This window comes from Ursus arctos, unplaced genomic scaffold (assembly GCF_023065955.2).
Source record: "Ursus arctos isolate Adak ecotype North America unplaced genomic scaffold, UrsArc2.0 scaffold_9, whole genome shotgun sequence".
Classification (NCBI taxonomy): domain Eukaryota; kingdom Metazoa; phylum Chordata; class Mammalia; order Carnivora; family Ursidae; genus Ursus; species Ursus arctos.
The window spans coordinates 29,614,831-29,628,851 of NW_026623111.1; the positions used below are offsets into that span (position 1 = coordinate 29,614,831).

Consider the following 14,021-nt stretch of genomic DNA (forward strand, 5'->3'; position numbering starts at 1 on the left):
GGTCATGACTCCAGACTCCTGAGATCAAGCCTGGCATTGGGCTCGCTGCTGAGTGGGGAGTCTGCTTCTCTCTGCCTTCCTGCACCCCTCCTTCTGCTCTCTCTCTCTCTCAAATAAATAAAATCTTAAAAAAAAAAATTAGTCATTTTTGGTGCTATGCACTTTTATGCTGTGTCTTGGCCCCTGCCTGGTATTGGCTCATCTTCTCCTTCTAACCAGGTTTATTTGCTTCTCAGTGATCTCTTGTTCTCAGGAAGGTGAAGGTTGCTGAGCTCGTGCCCCTAGGCTGTGGTCTCTAGAAATGGTTTGCACCTAAAAATGGGACCAGCTTTCTCCCAGGTGTGTTCTTTTAGCAGCCTGGCCAGCCCTTCCCTTCTAACTTGCCTTTTACAAGTTCACATTGTAGAATGTCCCTTTTCCCATGTCAGGGATTTGCCATTTACTCCACCCCACCCCAAAAGATCAGCCTTTCAAGAGACGATAACTGTGCGTCATTGCTGAAGTTCATGAACATCCTGGCATTTGTAGACACCACTGATTTTGCCTCCTAATAGAAAAGTACTAGAAAACAGTCGGCATATCTTAAACATCCCCAGAGTTAAAAAGTTAATGGCTCCTGGAACAGGTAGTATTATTTAGTCAGAAGTTTTCAACCTCATTCACAACGGACATCTTAACTCTCCAGGGCTTTCTTAACTGTATGTTTCCATTGGTAAGTGAGGGATATGTAATCAGAGATTTATGGTGTAAGAGTGCAAAATGCATCTTTCTTAGCGGAAGAAAATTCCCCCCTTCATTTATTTCCTCCTGCATATTTTATCTTTGTATACTTCGTGATGCTTTCTTGTGCGATGCATAAATCGTTGGTCTCAAAATGGCTTCGATCTCCGTGCCTGCTGTCAGTCAGCAGATCATTATGCCACACATATTGAAAAGTTACTCCTAAGTCACCATTTGCTAGATAAATGGTGAACCTAAATTAAATTCCTAGTTGCAAATTCAGCACTGCCTTCTCTGAGGAACCTGGTTCTGCTGATAACAGGGTCTCAACTGTTACAAAAATTCTGATCTGTCAAGATTCCCGAAGACTTAGACACTCCTTGGAGACTCAATTACTATGGAGAAAGAGATGTGTCGAAGCATGTTAATCCCATCTTTGAGTTTGTTTGGTTATGCATCTTTTTTTTTTTTTTTTAGTAGAGGGAGGAATTGTTGAGCCACAGACCAGCCTGCATAAAACATGGTATTCAGATTAGCTGAGAGGAAAATAAAGAAAAAAATATATTTTCTAAATTATAAGTAGGCCCAGGAAAAGACCGTTAAAGCCAGAGGAAAGCTGTAGAAGACAAGGTCCATGTATAAATTGACAGCAAGGATATTCTAGGCAGGTGCATTGAAGGAGTCATTGAAATACTGGGCAGCAGTGGAAACCGCATTGGGCAAAGAAAAGCTGGGACGGAACCCCCAGTTTTCCACGGTGACTCCCTCAGTCGCTGTCTGAAATGTGAGTGGTGACTGCGTCAGATCTAAGGTTGTGTTTGGAATAAAAATATGCAGGGTTGCGTTTGCTTCCCATCTTCTGAGCTTAACAGGAGCTCAAATATATGATACTTGAATCTTCTAAGAATATACTTTTTACTATAGTTTCTTCTAGTTGGTTGATTATAGATCTCCCTGAAGTTACATCTTGTAGTGAGACAGTTCTCCTTTCTCAACTGCAGCAAAACATGATGCTAGAAGCTTCATGAAAAAAAAAAAAAAAAAACACAGTTTACCTGTGTAGAACTCTGGATTCCATCTTTGGCTGTGCATTGAACCCAGAGAAATGAATTTCCTAGAGTTACCCAAACATACAGCGATCTCTCTTAAGCCTCCTTGCCTCTGTTTATGCCGCCCTCTCCACCAGCGATGCTCTGTAACCTGCTGCTTCCCCTGCCAGCCCCAAAGTCCTGCTCATTCTTCAGACCCTTCCTGTAGATCCTAAGTCAGGCCCCCTCTCCTCCTGGCCGCAGCCCTGTGGCTACAAGCTCTCCATATGGTTCCTTGAACACTTCAAGCCCTTTCTCATTTAAGGGTTTGTCCCTGGCTGTGCTCTCTCTGTAGGAATGTTCACTCCATCATCTTCACAGGGGAGCTTTCTTACTGCTCTCCAGATCTCCATGAAAATGTCACTTCCTAGAGATGCTTCCCTCGTGACCCAGTCTAAAGGAACCACCTAGGGGATTTCTTTCCCATCACCCACTTTTAGTTATCTGCATAGCATCTGTCAATATCGGATATGTTGCCTTTTTCATCTGTTGGCTTGCTTACTGTCTCCGTCCCACTAGATTGTAAGTTTCACAGGAACAGGGACGTGTCTGCCTTCATGACAGCTACATTCCTAGACCTGGAATAGGGCCTGACACGTGGCAAAACTCTACGGGAGTATGTCGAACAAGTGAATGCCTTTCTGAGCATATGAATGAATGAATGCTCAGCCCAAACATTACTTGCCTAAGAAAGCAGTCTCTGAGCCCCCAGTTCCTCCTAGGATATGCCATGTCCCCTCCATTTTGCTCCCCTATAATCCTAGGCATAACTCTCGGTCATGCATCCAGTTTGTTCAAGAAGTATTTGCTGACCATTGAGCACACGCCAGGCAACATCCCAAGTGCTGGGAATACAAAAGCGAACCAATCAGACCGTCTTCTTGTGGAGCTTCCAATATTGTTTGGAGAGGCAGACAATAAACAATAAATCCCCAGGGGTGGTAGATGCATTTTATTGAGTAAATGCTTTTAGGAAAAGTAAGACAGGGTAAGGGGGTTAGGGAATGCCAGGTAGTCAGAGAAGGACTCAGTGATAGGGCAGCCTTTGAACAGAGATCTGTAGGAAGTGATGGAGCAAATCACACAGATGCCTTGATAGAAATCCAGGCATAGGCAACCAGGAGAAGGGTCCGAGGTGGGAGCATGTTTAGAATATTCTAGGAACTGGTAAAGAAGCCAAGTGTGGGTGGAGTGGAGTAAGAGAAGTAATTGCAGGAGAGGACATCAAATTCAGATTACATGGGACCTTATGGGCCAAGATTAAGGAGTTAGAATTGGACTGAGTAAGAAGGGAAAGGGGGACATTATAGGACTTGAGTTCAAGAGAGTCACTCAGGCTCTGTGAAGAGACTGGAATGGGGGTGGGGGGCAGGCTGTTCTCTAGCGTTTCCTTAATTTTTCCATTTAAACAAGGATATTTAATGAAAAAGCTAATCAGACCCTCTGATTATGAACTCCGGGTGATTCTATGTGTGATACACACGGATCGGTGGTTGCTGAGAGATGGAAACAACTGAATGGAAGGAACGTCAAGCTCACTCAGAGCAGAGAACACACATGGCTTCAGAAAAAGACAAAGTTTTAAGTAATACGGTATTTGACTTGCCAGTGTTCAGTTAATGCCCTTGGTTCCAGAGAAGAGGACAGAAAGGGAGAAAGAGGGGAATCAAATGGGGAAAATACAGACAGATTGGGGCAAAAAGCAGGCGGTGCAGGCCACAGTGAATAAAGGACTTGTAATGCCATCCGCGGTGCCATCCGCTCCCGCTCTCTGAGGTTTCTGCTTCATTCCCGACGCCGGGGCTCTGGTCTAACCCTCGTTGCTTCAAAGACTGGATTAATGAAAAGCATCCTCACTCAGCTCGTTCCCCACTTCCTGCCAACGGGTTACAAGTTGTTGAGGAAGAGACTAGTTCTCACTTACTCGTAAGTCCCCAGGGCCTGAAAGTGTTTAACATTTAGTGGGGTTTAGTAAAAGCGTGTTAAGCAGAACTGCCTACACCATCGCCCTGCCTGAGTTTTTCTCTGCATCACCACCAGACCAATCTTGAAATAAAGGTCATGTTGTCAGTTCCTTTGCTTAAAAGCTCTTAATAGCTCCCTGCTGCCTACAGGGGTCCCTCTGTCTCTCCAAGTTCATCGCCCATTCTCTCCAACACTAACATGAGCTCCGAGCCTGTCCTCTCAAAGCACATCCTGTGAATTGCTCATTCTTGACTTATCAGAAATACCCTTTCTCAGAGCACCTGGCTGGCTTGGTCAGTTAAGCATCTGCCTTTGGTTCAGATCATGATCTCAGGGTCCTGGGACCGAGCCCCGTGTCGGGCTTCCTGTTCAGTAGGAAGTCTGTTTCTCCTTCTCTCTCTGCCCCTCTCCCCACTCATGTGCATGCATACATGTGCTCGCTCTCTCTCTCTCAAATAAATAAAATCTTAAAAAAAAAATAATCCTTTTCTTCCCCACCCCTCCCCCAACCTCAAAATCCAGCTCAAGGCCTAGCTTTCTCAAAAAGTCTTTTCCAATTTCCAGATATCCCCCCACTTCTATTCTGTGAACTCTTATAAATCCACCCCACCCAGCCCCCACTGGTAATCTGACTCAACAGTAAACCCAGTTAGGGCAGGAACCTCTAAAGGGGCCGCTTGACTCATCTGGGCACTTAGGACACATCCGTTCCGACAGTGATTTTCGTTTGAGTCCAGCCATTCAACTCTGTGTCATTCCCTAAGAATACGCTCGGATAGCCGGCATCTCTAGTGGCATGTATTTATCTCATTTCATCTTCGTCACCAGCGTTCATAAACCTGTTGCTTGTCCTTCACCTTTAACATCCAGTCACCCCATCCTCAGACCCCCAGTGAGAGTGCTGTCTCGTCCCTGAGCTGGTGCCTGTGAGCGATCCCCATGTCCGCATCTCTGCCTCTCTCCTCCAGATTACGGGACGAGAATTCTCTGGTTTTGGAATATTAACATATCTGAAATGGAAACCATCCTTCTCCCTTTTTCCAGTTTGTCAATTGTTACCATTTTCCCATCTTCCAGACTTCACAGTCTTGGCTTCTAGTGCATTCTTCAGCCTTTACAATCTACAAACTGCCCATTCCTGTTGATTTCACCTGCCACGGTGTTTCTTAGAAGTTCACCTTTTCTTCCCATTTCACAAGGCTCTGTCTTTACTCAGCCTTCCGTTTCTTAATAGCTGAATGACTAAGGCAACCTTTTCCTGATCTTTCCCTATCCTGGGTGTTTTGTCTTCTGCGCCAGACTATACAGATGCTCAGATCCTCTTCCTTAAGCAGTATTTACCAGATTTAATTCATTCTTAGAGGTATTCTTTTTCACATTTTTCCTTGTCAGAAATAGAATTCATCTTACAAATAAATGGTGTGTCGTGGTGTAATTGACAGTGTGTTTCTTTTTTTAGTGGAACATACAGTATTGGAAGAGCCTGCAACTGATGTTTGCACTTCAGTCAAATACAGCACATTATGCCTTTTATGGGAGTTAGTGGAAACAGCGTGTGTTTTTCTGTTAGACTGGGATTCAAATGCTAGGGTTGCAAATTACCGGTTCTGTGACTCTGGGCAAATTGCTTGATTTCTTTGACACAGTTGACCCTTCTGTAAAATGAATGGGATACTATTTATCTTCCAGGATCATTACTAGAGGTCATGAGGTCACACAAAGCACTTGGCCCATGGAAGACACTCAGCCACTGTTAATTTGTCACCGCCTCTCACCTTTTTAAGTCTTTTCTCCTGATGAAGAACCTAGTGTAATGAAGTTATTTATGTGCATTTTTCTTTTGCCTTTCTGAGTCCAGCAGAAGACCTCTGACCAAAAGCATCTATCTGTCTGAGGGGTGCTTAGCATCTGGTGCAGAAGGAATATAAATGGGGAGAATATTTAGGAACTATTATGTCACATACAAGAAAGACAAAAACTCAAAGGTCAGGCTGTTGGCTTGAGAGAAGATTCCGCTAAATTCTTTTAATCGTTTCCTTAGCACATCAACCAGTGCTGTAGGGCTCTGAGCCTGGAGGACGATAATACAGAGAAAAGGGCCCCGTTTGTCCGTAAGGCAGAGCCAGAACCTAGCCCGTGTAGTCTCTGGGAGGATGGTAGAAGGAGAGAGAAAGGCACAGTCAGTGGGTACACTTTTCCTTTCCTTACTCTGAGTTCTGCTTCAGAAAAGGGGCTGTGGGTTAAATGAGTGAAAAGAACTGGGTGGATAGGTAGCACTAAGGGCATGTTGCCTCTGTTGTCTACTTAGGACTCCAGGAAGAGGTGGCCATATAATCATCACCCCCCAACACACCCCACCCCTGCCAGCAGACCTGGGCATGGCCGCAGCGTGGCCATGGCAGCAAGCAACCATGAAGTTTAACTTTCCCAAGCTCCCTCAATTATCGTGTGTCACGTATGCTGAGTTAAGAGCCAGCGCTAGTCTCCATGACCAGGAGAGGTGGCTGCAGGAAAAGGCCTGTGGTGAATAAACTGGATGGAACCGGGGCCCGAGGCCTGGGGCGGCTCGTCCGAAGCAGGGACAGTTGGCCTGGCTTAGCTGCAGAGCAACCCAGGCTCTGACCAAGCTGAGAGGGAAAGACCAGTCCACGGGCGACAACTGCCCCAAGCTCAGCCATGATGCCAGCGACCAGGCAGACGGGGCATCACCTGGGGACTGTGCCCAAGAGCTCCATTTTTCCCCCTCAGGACCTGAGGATATCTGGAGACCATCTTAGGGAACAGAAGCGGGGGAACAGGGAAGCCAAGTCTTTTGAGAGACTCAGCATTTTGATCGAGGGGAGAATGAGCACTTAATATATTGAGTCCTTGAAAGTATCCGTACAGACTAAGGTTTAGACGGGTTAGAACTGAACGTTCACTTTGTCCTGCGAGCCAGAGGGTGGAGACTTGGACAGGAGGCACAAAATTTTGTTTTAGACAAACGTAAGCCACGTTCTCTCCGCGCATCCAAGTTGCAGGTTAAGTGAAATTCCCTGAGTCTCTCTGAGCCTCACCCTGGGAATGGTTACTAAATTCAGCAGTGGCTCGGTGTCACACCGAAGGTCCATCCGCCGTTGCCTCCGCCGACTGACTGCCCTTCCGCCACAGCCCTCTGACTCTGTCGAGCCCCATCTCCTTCTCTGTTCTCTTTTCCTTCCCACCGCCTGCGTGCTCACAAATCTCGGCACGCATGTTGCCTCCTGCGTTGCCAGAACACATCATCGGCCTTATAACTGACAGGCCATGTGACGCCCTTGGTCTGTTCTCCACATTGTCAACTCGTCGCCCTTTTCCATTCCCTGTTAATCAAATGTGTGCTTCTTTCTAAAGCGAGCTGCGTGTCCTCTCGTTGAATCAAACCTTGTTTCGCTCAGGCCAGCACTTCCATTTGTCTCGCTCACTTCACATTTCAGTTCCGTCCATCAGCGCCCGGGCAGGTCTTACCGAGTCGATATTCTGTGGCAGTACTGTAAGTGTGTGACATCACCCTTCTCCCATCCAGGAGCCAGTTGGTGGAAAGGGGGAAGGAAGATTGATAGAGATGAGAAAGGGAAGGAAAGCAGGATGTCCTCATTGACCTTCGTTGCTCCAGTGTAATTGTAAGTGTTGGCCCGCCCTGTCTGCAGCAATGGAGGGCTCTCCTGGAATTCTCACACCTGACTTCCCAAGACAGCGTTATTGTTCCGCCTTTACTTGTGTGCCCAGACAATCTGCTGCCTAATATTTCTCCTAAATATAGAGCACTGGCACTGTGGGGAGCTCCAGAATTCACTGGAGGAGCTCTGCTTTGCTGAACATTTCATTCTGCTAAATTGTGGCTGGCTGATTACCCCAATGCTGGAAATCACCCAAGATTAGTCCTTCAGTAAGCAGAATGCGAGATCCTCATTTGCAGGTGACATTTAAGTGTCCCAATTGGGTACAATCAGCGTGAAACTTTTCTCAGATTCTTAAGGTAGCTCTTTCTTCCCATCCTCTTTTTTTTTTAATTTCTCGTAGCTAGGAGAGGAGACCTTTAACAAGACTGCACAGTAAAAAGAGCACTCATTTAAGAGATCTGCTTTGTCAATAATTAGTTATGATCCACTGAAAAAGTAACTTCAGCTCGGTTTTCTTACCTGTAGAACAAAGTGCTTCTTATGCTTGATCTTGGCTTTCTTTGGCTTCCACGATTACGATGTCGCAACTTCGTCATCTCCGTTTGGACAGGCTGTCACGTTTCTGTCTTTCGGGGCTGTTCTATGTAGAAGTCCCTTCTCCGAAGAAGTCTCCTACACATTAACCTTCAAGTCCAAATTTCCTCACTGATGTCTACCCCCAAGTCCTCGGGGCCAGATTTAGGTCACTGGTCCCACGGGCCTCATTTATAGGTCCACATCTACTGAGCCTCTGCTCTGCACTAGGCAGAGTTTGGGCGCTCTGGATCCCCCAGTACTGAAACCAGCCTAGTCCCTGCCTTCCTGGAGTCATGAACAGTGGTGACCAGAGTGCTGCTGGCTGCAAAGGAAATACGGGGTGCTCTGGGCACGCACGATGGGAGGCTTCATCAAACCTCGAGGCATCAGGCCAGCTGCTGAGGAACTGATGTCTTAGCTGAATCCTGAAGAATGGGTAGATGGAGATGCCCACGTGGAAAAGAAAATTTCAAGCAGAAGGAACCTCTTTTCCTAGGCAAATTTGGGAAAGAACTTAAACATTATGTTGTACTCACGGCCTGTCACTTACTCTCAGTGCTGTGTGTACATTAACTTGTTTAATCGTTGCCATGGGCCTCCTCGGTAAATTCCATCTCCTCCCCTTTATTGCATGAGGACACCTAGAAATAGAGAAGTAAATCACTGCTAGAGATCTCACAGCTAGAAGTGGCTGGGGCAGGGTTTGAACCAAGGCGGTGTGGCCCCAGTGTCCAAGCTCTCAGTCACTGCACCAAAAAGCCTCTTACATGTTTACGTTCACGAAAAAGGTATATGAAGTTACAGGTGTGTAAGTGCAAGTGTCTGTATAAATATACGTGCGTATATGAAAGTGTGGACATCTCAGTGTATATTTATACACTCGTACAAACACACGTGAGGAGGGTATACGTAGCTAGAGCATGAACAGTGAGGGAGAACATGATATGAAATGGGGATGGGGAATTAGGTAAGAGGAGATCACGGAGGATCTCATAAAGCAGATCACAGATTCTAGATCCTATCTTCAGGCTGCTAGGATGCGTGGGAAGCACCATCAAGTTAATAGCCCGGGTTCAGATCCCACCTCTACTCCTTGCTACCTCTGGGACTTGGGACAAGTGACTTTTTCATTTACAAAATAGAGATAATATTCCTGATAAATAAGTTACTCTATGTAGCGTCTGGGAGAGTAAGAGGAAATCTTAGCTCTGGGGATCGGATCTGCATTTTGAAAAGTTCGCTTGCCTCAGTGCTGTGACTGGAGTGGGAGCAAGGAGAGCGGCAAGAAGGTAGTGCAGGGCGTCACAGCAGGAGGACGGGCACAGGTGCACCCAGAGGGGCGCTCCGAACCCGCAGTTGCCGAATGCCAGCGACGGGAACAGCGCCAGCTTTGGGGTTTTCTCTCAGGCACAGACGTGGTGGTGGGTGCGCTGGCACTGACGGAAACCGGTCCCCGGCTACAGCCTGGCTGCCGTTGCCTTATGGAGTGACCTCCTCCAGCTCATACTCAACACGGGTGCGCGCTCCGTGGCTTCTGGCTCGCGGCTCTTTCTCTGCCCCCAGCAACTCCTCGCACCCTCTCTCTGTCTGCACGTTCATTAGGCCTAGAAAGTCAGAGGTCCCGCCTGAGTCCATGATTTAGTTTTCTTTACTATCACATCATAATGGTGAGGGCTGTCCAGAGGCCAAGTCTCCCAAGACACAGGGCCTCGGGTGCGAGCTGTTAGTCGTCCTCATGAGGCTTTGGGTGAAGCATCGTCCTACATCACACTGTTGGACCCTCTTTCTGGTGATTGTGTATGACCACGCAGACCAGCCCGTCCTCCCTGGGCTGGATTTACCACCTGACTTTCCCAGAAGAGCCCCGTCTTAGTCATGTTTCTGTAAATCTTAGCCCCGTATCGCATGACCAAGGGAATAATTGCAAGGTGACCTAAAGTCAGTATTTGCTCTATGGTTCTAGTAAAAGTGTGGCCGTGGACGATGTGGAGCTGAAGAGGTTTTTTTGTTTTGTTTTGTTTTCTTGTATCCTGTGCATCTCGGGGAAGTCCTTCTAACCAGAGGGAGAATTACCACACCATAGCATATGAAGGTAGTGCAGGGTGTCACAGCATACCATACCTCACCACTGGTAAACAGTATCTGGCGAACCTAGTCTGAAGTTAGACTCCTCCCTGTTTACCTCCTCCTGTAAGATGAACATTCTAGTAACAGGAGGAACATTCTAGTAACAGGACACAAATCAAAATCAAATGAGTGCTGTATTGACCTTGAAAGTTATGTCCACAGCACAGTAATGTTGCCCTCGTTCAAAACTTTCTGACCTGTTGTGTGTTCTTTTGACTATTTTTAGTGGTGGCAGACGTGCATCCCTTTAAGTCCTGAGATCAAGTCCCACATCGGGCTCCCTGCTCAGTGGGGAGCCGGCTTCTCCCTCTGTCTGCCACTTCCCCTGCTTGTGCTCATTCTTTCTCTCTGTCTTTCTGGCAAATAAATAACTAAAATCTTAAATAAATAAATAAATAAATAAATAAATAAATAAATAAATAAATAAATAAATAAATCCAAAAAAAAAGAAAAAGAATAGGTTTGATTTTTTTGAAAGTGTGAAAGGTCTTTTCAAAGCCACATCTTATCATGGAAAGGCCAATAGGCTGGGAAAATACCATTTTTAATAAAAACAAATCTAACAATACAGTGACGAGAGGTTTGTTTGGTTGGTTTTTTCCAATACAAAATGGGTTAATTCCTACAGAGGAAATTGTGGGCCAGTGGCAGAATCCTTGGAACAGATGAGTAGCTTCCATTGGAAGAACTTTGAGGAACAGCCTTCATTTCAGTACTGCATTTATTCAAAAACAAAATCACCTCTGTAGTTACATTTCTGTTTTGCATTCAGGTAGCATCGTCTTATAGGAAAATTGAGAAGGAAAATATTTTGGAAAATATTTAAATCCAAGGCTCCTTCTGAAGAAATGATAGTGTGAAGCCATTATGAATTCAAATTTGACCTTTTTGGGGGGTAAATCCTGCAGTCATTATTTGTCTCTTACAGGTCGCTTTATGGTTTGGTCGGTAATCTGGGTATTTAAATGGCTGAGGCAAGTGGCAACATTTGTTAGGGCTTTTATTTGCTGGCTTTTTGTTTTCAGACCACTTCGAGACATGATAATCATGATAAATTAGCCTCCCTAAGAATATTTTAAAGCAAGTTTGACGGTTTTAAGTAAAAAAAGATAAAATCAAATTACTTTCCTGAGTGTTTATACTTAATGATGAAATAAGTAAAGGCACATAAAATGTGCTGTCAACAAGTTAGTATTCCAATAAACAGTAAATTAGATTCAGTGTCTGCAGTGCCTGGACATTAGGCTAAAAGCTAAACTGAATTTTTGTAAGCGTGTAATAAATCTTGTCTTGTTGCGCACTTTGGATTCCAGCCGCTTTTTGCCGGTTATTGATCATGCAGACGTACGGCAGGTCTGCTCGCCCAAAACGGTGTTTTGTGTCGCATAAGTTAGATGTTTCATTTATTCATTTCCTCTCTGCCTTCATGGTTGCTTGATTTTATCCTTTTTCATCATTTTCTGCCCCTAAAGACGTTTGAGAAAGAATAAGGGAGAAAAGCTGGAAGCAGGAGGACATTTAAAGTGACCAAAGTAAGGCGACATGGAATTAGAAAGGACTGGACGAGGGCCGGAGTGGCCAAATTTGACGGAAGTAACAGGTGCAAAAACTATTGCAAAAGACCTCCACTGGCGGCAAAAATAATCCCATGACCCTTAGGCTTCTATTTTAAAATATTGTTTTGATTTTTACCCTGGTCATTTGTTCCGCATACATTTCGTTAGATCTTACTGTTCACTCTTAATATACTAGGTGCTCCAGTTAAACATCTGTTCTTGCACTCAGTTCTACTGTGAGGAGGGGACGTAAGACCTGTAGAAAATCAGAAGACTAAGTACATGTGCAAAGTGTCACTGAGATGTAATTCACCTACCACAAAATTCTCACACTTAAAGTGTACGCTTCAGTATGTGTTAGTATGGTCACAGTTGTATAAGCGTTATGACTTTATAACATTGACATGACCTCAAAAAGAAATCCTCTGCTCTTTGGCTGTCACTCTAAAGCTGGCCTGTTCCCTCCTCCCTGCTCTAGCCAACCGCTAATCTATTTTTTGTCTCTGTAGATTTGCATGTTCTAGACATTTCATATACATGGAATCATGTATCACATCATGAATCACGAGGGATTCCTTTGTGACTGGCTTCCTTTACTAAGAATAACGTTTTCAGGTCTCATCCGTATCATAGCATCAGTATTTGACGACTTTTTATTGCTGAATAGTATTTTATTTATGGATAAACTACATTATTTTTATCCTTTAATCACTTGATGGACATTTGGACTGTTTCCACTTTTTTAGCGATTATGAATAATGTTGCTATGAACATGTGCAAGTTTTTGTGTAGACCTGTGTTTTCATTTATCTCGAACTGCAAGATCATGTAGTAACTGTTTATTCGAAGAACTGCCAGGCTGTTTTCCAAAATGGCCCACCATTTTATATTCCCACCAGCAATGGAGGACATTGCTCCACATTTTCATTAACGCTTGTTATCAGTCTTGTTTGTGACAGGCATCCTAGTGGGTGTGAAGTGTTATCTCATTGTGGTTGATTTGCATTTCCCTAATGACTAATGACACGGAACACCTTTTCCTGTGTTTATTGGCAATCCGTATATGTTCTGTGAAGAAATGTCTGCTCAAATCTTTTGTCCATTTTCAATCTTATTATTGAGTTGTAGGAGTTCCTTATATATTCTGGATGCAATTCTATTATCAAATCGGGTCCTCTTTTACTTTCCGGGTAGTGTCTTTTGAAGCACAAAACTTTAATTTTGAGGAAGTCCAATTTATCTCTTTTTATCCTTGGTTACTTATACTTTGCTCTTCTATCTAAGAAACCATTGCCAAATCCAGGTTCAGAAAAATTTGTCCCTTTGTTTTCTATAAAATGAGTTTTATAGTTTTAACTCTTAAATTTATGTCTGTGATCTATTTCAAGTTCGTTTTTGTATATGGTGTGAGATAGGGTGTCAAACTTCATTCTTTTGCATGAGGCTATCCGGTTGTCCCAGTACCATTTGTTGAAAAGACGAGTCATTTCTCATTGAATTGCTTTCGCACCCATGTTGAAATCTGTTGACCATAAGTGTGAGGATTTACCGCTGGATTTTCAATTTTATTCCATTGAATAGCCTTATGCCAGTACCACACTCTCTTATTGTACCTTTGTAGTGAGTTTGAATCTGGAAGTGTGAGTCCTCCAACTTTGTTCTTCTTTTACAAGACTGTTTTAACTATCCTGGGTCTCTTGGATTCCCATATGAATTTTAGGATCAGCTTGTCAGTTTCTGTGAGTAAGCCAGTTGGAAGTTTTATAGTGATTGCCCTAAATCTAAAGATTAATGTGGGAAGTATTGCCATCATAAGTCTCCCAATTCATTTATTTGGGATGTCCTCCAGTTTACTCGGATCATCTTTAGTTTCTTTCAATAGTGTTTTGTAATTTCAAGAGTATTATAAATTTTACATTTCTTTTGTTAAATCTGTTCCTAAGCTTTTTATTCTTTCTGATGGTCTTTTAAATGGAATTGTTTGCTCATTGCTAGTGTGCAGAAATACATTTGGTTTTTGTATATTGATCTTGTATCCTATAGCCTTGTTCAACTTGTTAGTTCCAACATTTTTTTAAAAGATTTTATTTATTTATTTTAGAGAGAATGGGAGCATGCAAGTGGTGGTGGGGGGGGGAGGGGAGTGGTAGAGGGGGAGGGGGAAGAAGAGGGAAAGAATCCCAAGCAGACTCCATGCTGCGTGTGGAGCCTGACGCAGAGCTCCGTCTCACGACCCTGAGATCATGACCCAAACCAAAACCAAGAGTCAGACACTTAAGTGGCTGAGCCACTCAGGTACCCCTAGTTCCAATACTTTTTAGTCATTTTATCAGGATTTTTAATATATA

General features: G+C 44.2%; 1 protein-coding gene across 1 annotated transcript in view; it reads left to right on the forward strand.

Annotated features, from left to right (window-relative positions):
• Positions 1-14,021, forward strand: part of NWD2 (NACHT and WD repeat domain containing 2) — a 173,165-nt gene that overhangs the window by 66,368 nt on the left and 92,776 nt on the right. The gene's annotated exons all lie outside the window — the stretch shown is intronic.